Genomic DNA, 11,013 nt, shown 5'->3' on the forward strand with positions numbered 1-11,013 from the left:
GAAATGTCTCGTGTTTTAGGGGCTTTGTGAAAATATCAGCAACTTGGTCAAGTGACTTCGCGTACTTTATCTGCACCTCTTTATTTGTAACACACTCCCTTATGTAATGGTATTTTGTATCGATGTGTTTGCTTCGATCATGGAAGACTGGATTCTTTGCTAGAGCAATCGCAGACTTGTTATCCACATATATCTCTGTAGGTTCCTTTTGAAAAAACTTAAGCTCATTTAGTAACTTCCTGAGCCATATTGCATGACAGGTGCACGATGTTGCTGCAACAAACTCGGCTTCACACGTTGACAGAGTCAAAATGGGTTTCTTCTTTGAGCTCCATGTGAACGCCGTATCTCCCATATAGAACACGAAACCACTCGTACTCTTACGATCATCTATGTCTCCAACCCAATCACTATCACTGTATCCAACTAGCTTGAAGTGCTCAGAAGGCGAATAAAACAGGCCATAGTCAATCGTACCTTTGATGTAGCGAAGTATCCTCTTGGCTGCCTTCAAGTGATTTATTGTAGGTGCTTCCATGTATCGACTTACTAGTCCAACTCCGTAGAGAATATCTGGCCTCGTGCAGGTTAGGTATCTCAGACTTCCAACCAAACTCTTGTATTGTGTTGGGTCCACCAAGTATCCTTCATCATCTTTTGACAATTTGAGAATGCAATCCACCGGTGTGTTCATTGACTTGCATTCATTCCTCTTAAACTTCTTGAGCACCTCATTCGCATAACCTTCTTGGGATATGAATATTCCTTCTTTCTTTTGTTTTACCTCAATCCCAAGATAGTAAGCCATAAGTCCAATGTCGGTCATCTCGAACTCCCGAACCATTGCTTTCTTGAACTCCTCAAACATTTTGGGATTACTGCCAGTGAATATCAAGTCATCCACATATAGGCACACAATCATAACATCTCCTTCCTTGCTTACTTTGGTATAGAGAGCATGCTCATGTGGGCATTTTGTAAAGCCATTCTGTTGGAAATACTTGTCTATCCTGCTATTCCATACTCGAGGCGCTTGCTTCAACCCATATAAGGCCCTTTTCAATTTCAGCACCTTATTCTCTTGGCCTTTCACGATGTATCCCAAAGGTTGTTCTATATAGACTTCTTCTTCTAAGTGGCCATTAAGGAACGCGGATTTGACATCCATTTGATAAATCTTCCAATTATGCTGAGCCGCAAGTGAGATTATTAATCTTATAGTTTCTAGACGAGCGACGGGAGCAAATACTTCTTCATAGTCTATGCCAGCTCGTTGACTATATCCCTTCGCCACCAACCTTGCCTTGTATCTCTCAACTTCACCTTTGGAATTCTTCTTGGCCTTGTACACCCACTTTACACCAATAGCCTTATGCCCTTTTGGAAGTGTAGCAAGATCCCACGTATCATTCTTCTCGATTGCTTGAATCTCCTCGTCCATGGAACGTTTACACTTTTGGCTTTTTGCTGCATCTTCGTAACTTATTGGCTCACAATCGGCAAGAAGGCTGAACAATGTTAGATCCTCTATAGGTTGAGTTACCTCGTACAACTCCCTAATGCTCCTTGTGTGATGTTGTAGCCTACTTGATTCTCCTCCTGATGTTGGTGTCACTTCATTAGGTGTAGTGGTTGGAGTACGTGGAGAGTGTGGAGATGGTGTACTAGAAGGTTCTTGAACTTCTAGATATTCTTCGTTCCTTACAGTACTTTCGAATGGATAAGGGAGAAAGTCGTAGTTCTCCTCTTCGGGAACATTCCAATCCCATGTTTCTTCTTCATCGAACACCACATCTCGACTTGAGATTACTTTACCAGTATTGGGATTGTATAACTTGTAACCCTTCGAACTTGAGTCATAGCCCACGAATATGAGTTTCTCGCTTTTATCATCGAGCTTCGTCCTCTTCTGATCTGGCACATGAGCATATGCCACACTTCCGAACACTCGAAGGTGTGAGATGCCGGGCTTCCTTCCACTCCAAGCTTCAATGGGCGTTTTGTTCTTGACGCTTCTAGTGGGCGAGCGATTTGCTAGATAGATCGCACAGTCCACTGCCTCAGCCCAAAACTCCTTAGGCATCCTTTTGCTCTTTAACATACTCCGGGCCATATCAAGAATGGTCCTATTTTTTCTTTCCGCAACACCATTTTGTTGAGGTGAATACGGAAGAGTTAGAGGACGTCGTAACCCGTTGTTGTGGCAAAATTTCTTGAATTCCTTGGATGTGAACTCTCCTCCACGATCGGATCTCAACGCCTTTATGGTGAGACCACTTTGATTCTCCACAAATGCTTTAAACTTCTTGAACATTCCAAAAGCTTCCGACTTCTCTTTTAGAAAATAGACCCATGTCTTTCGACTAAAATCATCAATGAATAGAAGAAAATATCTATTTTTACCAAAAGACGGTGGGCTGATGGGTCCACACACATCCGTGTGAATAAGTTGTAGAGGTTTCTTCGCTCTACTAGAAGCTTCTGTTGGAAAACTATTTCGGAAGTGCTTTCCTAGAAGGCATCCCTCACATATTTGATCCGGATGATTAATTGGAGGTAAACCCTTCACCATTCCTTTACTTGATAATAATTTTAAGCCTCCAAAATTTAAGTGCCCGTATCTCATGTGCCAAAGCCAAGAATTATCTTTGAAACATGCTTTTAAACATCTTGGAATGTCATGTTGAATATTTAGCATGAACATCCTATTCGTTGACATTGGCACCTTAGCAATCAAACCTCCTTTTTGGTCTCTTAAAGAAAGGGTACGATTTATCATGTGAATATCATAGCCTTTCTCCAAGAGTTGTCCAATACTCAGTATATTCGTCTTCATATTGGGCACATAATACACGTTAGAGATAAATTGATGCCTTCCATTTTTTAAGCGGATGAGAATCTTACCTTTGCCTTTAACCGGGACTTTAGAGGAATCTCCGAAGGTGATATTTCCACTAATTACCTCGTCTAACTCCACAAACATGTTTTTGTCACCGCACATATGGTTGCTTGCACCCGTGTCGAGATACCACAAATTTGATTCTCCGTTATCTTCACCTTTGCATGCTAGTAACAAAGTGTTTTCCACGGCTTCAGTATCTTCTTGTGCAAAATTTGCTCTTTCTTGCACGTAATTGTTTGACTTCTCGCATTCCGAAGCATAGTGGCCAAATTTATGACAATTATAGCATTTAGTTTGAGAATTGTCATACCTTGGCCTTCTACTTGTGTAGCCTCTCCCGCGACCTCTTGTCGGGTGAAAATTTTGACTTCTTTCTTCATTTCTGTAAGAACTATAACCTCCACGTTTGATATATCCTTGTCCTCGTCCTCGGCCACGTACTTGACCACGACCTCGTTGACTCGTTTGATGAGTCTTTTCACTGCTCTCTTCCTTGAAAGACAGTTTTGCTTGTAAAGCTTGCTCCAATGGCTCCTTATTATTCTTATTGAACCTCTCTTCATGGGCTTGTAGTGAACCCATGAGTTCATCGATAGTCATTGATTCTAGATCTTTAGATTCTTCGATGGCTACGACTATATAGTCGAATTTTGAATCTAATGATCTAAGAATCTTCTCAATGACTCTTACATCACTTAGAGTTTCACCATTCCTCTTTAATTGATTGACAATCGCCAAGACTCTTGTAAAATAATCGGAAATTGATTCTGAGTCTTTCTTATTTAAGGATTCGAACTCACCTCGTAGTGTTTGTAGTCGAACCTTTTTCACCTTTTCAACTCCCTTGTGAGAATTCTCCAAGATCTCCCATGCTTTCTTGGCGGTGGTTGCACTTGCAATTTTCTCAAAAGCTCCATCATCTACACTTTGTTGGATGATGGAAAGAGCCTTTTGATCGTTCGTCTTCATTAGTTTTTTCTCCTTGTCGAGAGGACCTTTTTCTGCAGGTTCCTCATAGCCTTCCTCCACAATCTCCCATAAGTCTTGTCCACCTAGGAAGGTCTTCATTTGGATGCTCCATCGATCATAATTATCCTTTGTGAGGCGAGGAAATGTGATGACATTGTTGGCCATCATCTTGTCGAACCAAGCTCTTGATACCAATTTGTTAGCAATAGGAGGTTATGTATATTATTTGTAGAAGAGAGGATTGATGATTTAGAAGTTTGATTGATCTTGAAGGCTTTGTTTATTGCTTATTGAATTTGCTTATTGAATTGCTTTGTTGCTTGATTACAAATGAGGGGTGAAGCCCTCTATTTATACTACTCAATGGAGTAGTCTAGATCACTCCATTATCTACTACTATCTAGATATTTCCTAGTATTTCTAGACCTAGATATTTTACAAGATTATTCTACACACTTTCACTACTACATATTACAAGAAGCTTCTACATAATGGGCTATAATCTTGATCCAAAATATTTGTATACTTGCAAGCCCAAATCTAAAACACATAGCCCAAAATCAAGTTTAGTTTCCAACAGCAACAATGGTTATGCCCCAAATGGTTCCTAACGTAAGAATGCATCGACCCAAAAGATTTTACAAAGCCCTATCAGCTGTCTAATTAAAGATTACTTCTTGAGCTCACATTTTTCTTCTTTGATCAAACAAAAAAATAGGTACATACTATTGAGTTATGTCAGCTATACATAACTTCCTCACAGGAAAATCAAAATACAAATATTCAGCAAACTTTTGCTAAGGATGTCAAGATTGATACTATGACCTCATTTCTTATATGTTTGATTAATACCATACGACCTAGAAATAATGATACGCATATTGCAGCAAAAACCCAAGATGCTTTCAGATCAACTACAAGAAATGATCATGAAACTTTAACACAAAAACAAATAACCGAAAAGTTAATCAGAATAGAAAACAAATTTAAAAAACTGCAGGATGTATAAGCAATATAACCAACATTAAAAACACAGAAAAATATCAGCCAACTAAAGAGATCAGTTCTATGACATATACCAAAGAAGAAACATGTCAAAAAACTAGACTGCATAAGGATCAACATATTATTTTATCCCAAACATACAGACCTCACTTCTTTGACTTCTTCGTTGCCCTGAAAAACCACGAATATAAATATATAAAATAGGTAACTAACCTCATATACTAAGAGTAAAGTGAATATGAGGCCATTATACATCTAGTTGGGTGTTGAACCAAAATTTGATTGGATCATATGATTATAAAAAGTATAAAACTTTGAAAATTATGCACCCAACTTATTTTTCAACCAATGATATATTAGTTCTATATTCAACTTATATATAATATATATAACAGTCTCATATTCTCCATCCTCATATACTAAACTGAAATTAGAAGCCACATAATATATTAACGCTCAAATGAATGTCAACACTTACTGAGCAGGCTGTGATGCAGGAGCAGCTGCTGGGACAGCTGGAGCTTTTTCTTGTGGGCCCTATATAAAAATAACAGAAGCAAGGTATAAAGCCGATGTATGTATCTATAAGTCCGGGCCAAGAGCATTAAAACTTTGAACAAACATATTATTATAACAGATTAATATAATACCTGAGCAAAACGTTCTTCTCGTCTTGCTAACTTCCTCTCCCTGCTTGCCTTGTTCTTGGCACGCTTGGCCTCAAACTGATCAGAGAGTGTCTTCTCACGAGCCTTTTCAGCCTTTGATTTGTGAATGCTTTCCATAAGCACACGTTTGTTCTTGAAAACATTACCCTTCACCTTCATGTCACACGTTTGTTCTTGAAAACATTACCCTTCACCTTCATGTACATGTCATGATACATGTGTTTGTCAATCTTCTTGGCCTCTCGGTACTTCCTAAGTAACCGTCTCAACACTCTCATTCTCCTCATCCACATGATCTTAGTTGGTAATCTTGCCTCCCTGGTACCCTTACGTTTAGCTAAAGTTGAGTAAAACATCATATCAAACCCCATTGAATAATCTATATCCAATCCAAGTTTGTATTTAAAAAAAAAAAGAAAAGAAAAAAGAGCACAAAAAAGACCATGGAATTACCATATCCAGAATGACGTCCCTTCCGTTTTGCTTCATTCATGCACGAGCACGGGATCGCGAGTGAATCTTTGTAGGTTTCCTAATGATAAATCCATCCTTAACCAGCTTACGTATGTTCTGGCATGTAGTAAATAGAATATGATAAAAAAACTCAACTAACAAGCAAATTTATTGTGCACTTTTAGAAACTAATACAAATAAGAAAAGAATTCAAGGAAAAATATGTAAACGATAGTCTCATCATCTAATAATCATATTTTACATATATATAGTAGCGATAACATACAATTACTTTTTTTAACTTATAGGCATACTGAAATAAGATTATCAGCTCGTCCAAATTTTACAAAAACCATAAGCTCTGAAAATAAGCGTATTAGTCTAGCTGTTTAATTTGTACTTTATAAACCAATAGCAATCAATATATAATAAGTTATAATAAGGTAAAAAAGACAACGCCACAAGAGAAGGCTCAAAAATAGCAAACAACCTAACCGAAATGCTAACTAAAAACGAGTCTAATTGTGGGCAAAACCAAAATAAAGAAAAGACCACCACCTAGCTAGAGCTTATTAAAGCTTATAGTTAGTATATATCAAGGAGCAATTAAAGCTTATTTTTTATGTAATCTATTTATATTCTATATTATTATTATTATTATTATTATATATAATAACAAAGTTACTTTAAGCTAATCAATTATTTAAACAGCTTAGTTGGCAAAGAGATAACCATTGAATACATTCTCATCTTTCAATCTCAACCATTAAAAACCTTGATCATGCAACAATTGTCTATCTCCTCACATTCTATTTTTTGTTTACACAACTACCCTCTCAATATCCGTCCGAAAAGAAAATAAGGGGTCATACTATGATTCTTTCCATTCATCCAACAACAACACAAACACACATATTTTCTCTCTGGCAAAACATAAAAAATAGATCAAACACAAAAGCCTTTTTTACCCAAAACAAATCCATCGGAACAATAATCGCGTTAATATTACACAAAATCATGGTCTGATTCTCCCAAATTTCCTTTCAATTTCTTCTTTCTCTCTAATCGTGCCCTAGGGTTAGGGTTAAGTAACTAGTTTTTTATGTATCTTTTGTTAAAATTTAAGGTACAGAGAGCTGCAATAGTGGTTTTTGCGCCTGAAGTGCTCTAAAGGTAATCAATAGAGTTACCATCAAAAGTTGTTGCATCATTTAGAGAAATTTATATGACTTAACTATTTGTAAAGGCTGATCAAAGTATTTAGTTTCTCTTACTTAGTTTGTTTCAACTTGATTTATTCAATAAATTTATGTTACTGTTACTGTTTGTTTCATGATTACTTGCACTAAATTTTTGGACCCAAGTTAGAACTTTATGTAATCAGCCTACTTTCAGTACGTTGGTTTACATGTAATTATATTTTGGATCTTTAATAGTTTTAGATGCTCCAACAATTGATATAGGAGTGAAGAATTTGCTGTTATACGGAGTGTAGTGTGACGAACTGAAAATTTTCGACCAAATTTAAACTTAATCTTTATATGTTTCCGACACGATAAGCAAAGTCTGTAATATTGAAATCTCAAAAACTTTGAACTGTGTTCATGTATTCATTTACCCTTCGACTGCTCTCGACGATTCACGAACAATTAATTGTAAATATATATGTGTGTATGTATATATATAAATAATAATTCAAAATATAATTTGAAGTATTATATGTTGTTATTATTAAATATTAATAAAATAAAAATAGGATATTATAATAATTATTATTTAAAATATATCTCTATATATAAATAATGTATATTAAAAATAAATATTAAATGAATGTAATACTCGTTTAATGTTCCGATTGATATTAAGCAAGTTAAATTCAAACTTATGTAATTTTAAAATAAAAGGTGATCCGAAAATTAGTTCTATAAATTTTAGGCTTATTTAAAATGTATTTAGGATCTATTTGTTAAGTTTTAACACTTTTTATATTTTACCCAGGATCGGGAGTGGACAGTGAGTTAATTCTTGTTTAATAATTTATGAACAAATTTTATACCATAATGACCAAAATAAATAAATATAATTAATTTAAGAATTTAGGATTTTTCTGAGAATTTTTATTCGTCATTGATTTATCAACGGAGCATAAATTTCAGTCCGTAAATGAAATAGTAGACGACAGCTAAACTAATCACACGTTTTATTTTTACATTATATTATAATTACAATACTGCGTCTAATTGATTGAAAGATTGATATTACTGTGTTGATTGATTTCAATTATTATGTTGATTGCCTTTTGCTTTCTGTTACTGAGTCATCTACTCTATCTATTATATCTATACTATCTATCTTATATTTCATTAGATTAAGGAAGGAATGAGTCCATCTCATTCTCTTTTCAAACCTTCATCATTCAACACCTCTACCACCTCCTGCATTTAATCTTGCTCGACATACACATACATCTCCACCATCGTTTTACTGTTTCTTGTTCTCTTCTTTGTGAACCCACACTCGACAAACCCATCACCTCTGCTTTTCGTTAAACACATCATCAAGGTTTTTGTTAGACGAAGACTGTGATGCCCCGTACAAAACCATCGTGTACGAATCATCAACAACAGGATCATTACAAGGTTAAGTACTATATGCGTTTTCAAAAAGAGTTTGCATTCATTAATAAAGTGATGTCTAAACCAACATCGAATGTTTTACAATCCAAAAGCATGCTTCACTAAGTAGAAGCAAATAATAAGTGTATGTGACCACAATGGTCGTTACAAGTCATAATTCAAAAGTACTAAAGTTTGAATGCAAGGTAAAGTAGTTCATGCGATGACAACTCAAAGCAGCGGGTGTCTACAGCACGACTAGTACACAGCGGAAGCTAACCTCAAGCACCTGAGAAAAACATGCTTAAAAACGTCAACACAAAGGTTGGTGAGCTATAGTTTAAGTATAACAGTATGTAAGGTAGGCCACGAGATTTCAGTGCTACAAAGAGCGTTTCAAAATAGTATGATAAAGTATATGTTTAACCGTGGGCACTTGGTAACTAACTTAACGTTTATACCCCCTGAAAGTACACTTGGCAAGTGCGTATGTCTACGAAGTATTAAACACTCGTTAAATGCTAGCGCTACTAGCCTGAGTGGGGATGTCAAACCCTATGGATCCATATCTAAGATTCGCGTTCACCGGTTCAAAAACTAATGACTAAACGTTACCGAGCTAAAGGGAATGTTTCTGCCGTTATATAACCCACACATATATAAAGTTTAAGTACTCGTGCCTAGTATGTAAAACATAAAATCCGCATGTATTCTTAGTTCCCAAAATAAGTTAAAGTAAAAAGGGAATGCTATTACTCACAATGATAATGTAGTCGTAAAGTCGGTTCAGAAAAGGTGTGCAAGTAATCGGTCCGAAGGTCCTCAACCTAAGGAAAATAGTACTAAGTCAGTAAATCGTCTTAATAGGTTTAAAAGTATGTAAATAAGGTCTTAAAGGTCATCATCATTCATCATCAAACAAAAGACGTAAAGTAAGTTTCGTTTATGAAAGTAGTTTACAACAAAGGCTGACTTTAGTCAGTCACCACGGCCTCTACCCTTACTGAATTAAGGTGATACCAGTGGCCATGGCTCCGTCTATGAGTCTTTTAAGTGTGGTAAAATTTACAGAAGCAAACTCGTCTTGGTTTGACCGTGGCGACGGTCTAAGTGCGAGTAGGTCAGAAATTTCTGCACAACGTTAAAGGACATAGTAACGATCGGAGGGCCATAAATCCTAAACCGTAACTCCGGATTAAGACGAGTCCTATATGAAAAGTTATCTACTCGAAAAGATCTATCTAAAAATTCATGGTCAGAACAGCCCAGGTCTACTGGTCTGTTACAGAAACAGCAGGTCAGTAGGTTTTGGACAGAAACAGTAAGTTTAAGTGAGTTCCGATGGTCTTGGTGCTTGATGTTCATCATGGTTCTCATCCTTGATGCATATAGCTTCAAGTGTACAACTCATTGATGTATCTACATCATCTTAACCAAGTCTTGACCATCATAACCCTAGTGCAAGTCTAAGACATGAAGCACAACTCACTTAAGAGTTGCATGTAGTTTGATGAACCAAAGTTACATCAAAGTCTTAGGTTTGACACTTATATGAACTATAAAAGAAATAGTGAACTATAAACTTGAAAGTTAACTAACTAATCAAGATCATCAGTAGTAGAACATAGTTCTTAGTTTGATCTTGAAGATCCAAGACTCAAAAGTCTAGATCCAAAGTTATATTTAAAGAAAACTTATTTGTGTGTTCTTGAACTTTCAAAGTTAACTTAATTTGTTCAAGAGATATGAGATCAAGACTAACTTGTAGTACTTGACCATATAAACTAACTACATGAAATTAAAGTGCATAAAATGAAGAAGTAACTAAGTAAACATGTAATTTGTTCATGGTTGTTCATACTTTAAAGATTCAAACCAAAGTTTGATCTTTAGAAAGTAAACTTTAAAGTTTACTTCATGAATTTCAAGTATGAGTTTAATCAACACATGAACTTGCAATCTTTTAAGAAAGTATATGTAGAATCATAACTAGTAAGCTATGTTCTTGTTGTTCTTGTTAGTACAAGATAAAAAGAAGAATTCAAACTAGAAAGCTTGATTCTTGTTAACTAGTAAGCAATCATCAACAAGTATGTAAACAACAAGTAATTAACTACAACAACAACAACAACAAGTGATGATGATGATTATGGGTTGTTGGGTCACGGTTTTGTCAAGAAAAAAAGAAGGGAAGAAAGTTCATAATACTTACAAGAACTTGAGAGAAAGAGAGAAAAGTTGGAAGAAAGTAAAGTGTGTGTGAAGTGTAATGAACATGTGAAGGCTACAAGTGAGAAATAAATCAAAGTTTGAAAATGAAACCCACTCCCCCATGGAAGCAGCCCACGGTCAGCAGCCAAAGGAAGAGGGAGGGTGTTGTTTGATGGTTACAAGCATGTAA

At 35.8% G+C, this 11,013-nt stretch overlaps 1 pseudogene; it reads right to left on the minus strand.

Annotated features, from left to right (window-relative positions):
- Positions 1–5,022: 5,022 nt before the first annotated feature.
- Positions 5,023–6,353, minus strand: LOC139841690 (large ribosomal subunit protein eL19y-like; annotated as a pseudogene).
- Between the last annotated feature and the right edge of the window lie 4,660 nt (positions 6,354–11,013).

Source organism: Rutidosis leptorrhynchoides, chromosome 4, assembly GCF_046630445.1.
Source record: "Rutidosis leptorrhynchoides isolate AG116_Rl617_1_P2 chromosome 4, CSIRO_AGI_Rlap_v1, whole genome shotgun sequence".
Lineage (NCBI taxonomy): Eukaryota > Viridiplantae > Streptophyta > Magnoliopsida > Asterales > Asteraceae > Rutidosis > Rutidosis leptorrhynchoides.